Here is a 2,037-nt window from a genome sequence, read left to right as displayed (position 1 = left end):
CGTGGCTCCGCCCACCGGGGGCGGGGCCTGGTGGGAGCCGAGGGGGCGGTCCGCAGGGGCCCGGCTGGAGGCCAAGCTCAGGCGGAGCCGTGCCCACGGGGACTGGCTTAAGGACTACACCTAAGGGCACCGCGCTCACGCGGCCGGCACAGGAACGGCGACTGCAGATCCCGTTTCAGGGCTGGTGAAACAGGCACAGCACCCCCACAAACACCCAGGAGCGAGAAAACGGTAGGGGCTACGTTTCTAACTGTGCCCCTAACAGTATCTTGGGCTCTTTCCGTAAATACATAAGAAGAATTCACTGGGCAAACCTTTATCGAGCGCCGATGGTGCACCAGGTACTGTTCCGAGCACTGGGGACACTGCAGCGAACCCAACAGACAAGAATCCCTGGGCCTCCCCTCCCCTCCCCCCGAATTTACTGGTTCAGGGAGATTACGCTCAATAAGATAACTATTTAAAATAGAGTTCCTTCTTGGGTGACCAGTGTCACCTGGAGCCAAACAAAGCTAGGAAGGGTTATAAAGGGGCAGGGTGACGTGTGTGTGGAGGGGGCCTCAATTTTCTCCCCACACCAGGGAAAGGTATGGTGGCGTTGAGGCCTGAGGGATATGAGGGAGTCAGACAGTCTCTGTTCAAGAATAACAAGGAGGGGGGACTCTTTTCCCCTCCCCACGTGGGAGTCTGTACTATTTTTTCAATAAATTTCCACTTTCACTACACAAAATAATAATAATAATAATAATAATAAATAACAAGGAGGGAGGAGATGGACAGGAGGAGGGTTGAGCTCTGAGAAAATGGAGTCAGCTGCGAGAGGGTCTTTTGACCACTTGAAAGTCTTGGTTTTTGGAGAGGTGAGTCTTGGGGGTGGTTTGAGCAGGAGAGGATTACGATCGTGTACACATCAACTCTGCTCCTACAGCTGGAATAGCCATGAAAGCCAAATGGCCACTGTCTTACCTCTCTCCACTCGGCCTCCCTGAACTTCCCTCCTCAAAGCAGCTCTTTCAGATCTCTGTTTGAAGTGGCATCAACACCCTGCCCCACCCTCCAACCCTTACAAGTTTTCTTTTCTTCCTGACACCAACCACCTCATAATACAGAAGGGTTTCTTGACTGTGCTCTCCCTTCCCCCACCCTATACAAGGCTCCTTAAGGTCAGGGCCCGCAGTCTGCCTTCCCCCAGACTCCCCAGCACTCCAGCACTGAGTGGGTTTTATGTACTAACCCGGCTGCCCCCACAACCCCCAGTCCTGCTCCTGGACCCTCAGGGTCAGGGTTCCTCACATTGTTATGTTATTCAGATCTCCCTCAGGGGTGGCTGAATTGTCCTCCGGAGAGCCAAGGGCCACCTTGACCAAGGTACCGGTAGCCCCACCCTGCTTAAAGCCGAATAATTACACTCCATGACCTCCATCTGTCCCCAGTTCCCTCCTGGGCCTCGTTTCCCAAGAGTTGGTTTCTTCACTGCCACCTTCTGACCACCCAATTAAAGAGGCTCACCAACCCTGCCACCCCACTATCCGCTACCTTTATTTTATTCCTTTTACATCACCCAACAAGGCCCGATGCATTTGCTGATGGATCTATCTTATTCTGTCCCTCCCAGCCACCCTAGAATACAGTTATGAGAAAGCAGGAGTCCAGTCTGTCTTGTTCATAAACAGAGCCCCTATTCCTTCATAGTTCAGTCAACAAATACTGAGCACCTGCAATGCACATTCTTTCAATAGATATGGGTAGGGGGCCTCACTGTGCCAGCCATTAAGCCTTGGGGAGTAGTGGGAAGCAGAGTCCATTAAGCCCACCAAGTCCCTGCCTTAGTGAAACCGCGTGGAAGAAGTGAACTATCTGAGCCCAGAGCAGCGAGGTTCCTGAGTATCTGGAACTGCTGGTCTGCCTGCAGGGCCTCGGTTTCCTCTGTGAAATGGGACTGCAGGGAGGGCTGCGGGACAAAAAGGCTGCCTCGGGTGCTTCCAGCTGCTGCTCGCTCCCCAAGGCTTTTTCCTGGCGCTTGGCTGCTTGGCGCAT

General features: G+C 53.5%; 1 protein-coding gene across 1 annotated transcript in view; it reads right to left on the bottom strand.

Moving 5' to 3' along the window:
* The window catches only part of ZNF296 (zinc finger protein 296), an 8,050-nt gene that overhangs the window by 3,537 nt on the left and 2,476 nt on the right, over positions 1 to 2,037 (bottom strand). The window lies entirely within an intron of this gene.

This window comes from Myotis davidii, unplaced genomic scaffold (assembly GCF_000327345.1).
Source record: "Myotis davidii unplaced genomic scaffold, ASM32734v1 scaffold796, whole genome shotgun sequence".
Taxonomy (NCBI): domain Eukaryota; kingdom Metazoa; phylum Chordata; class Mammalia; order Chiroptera; family Vespertilionidae; genus Myotis; species Myotis davidii.
The sequence above is the reverse complement of the archived record's forward strand: the minus strand, read 5'-3'. Positions and strand labels throughout refer to the sequence as shown.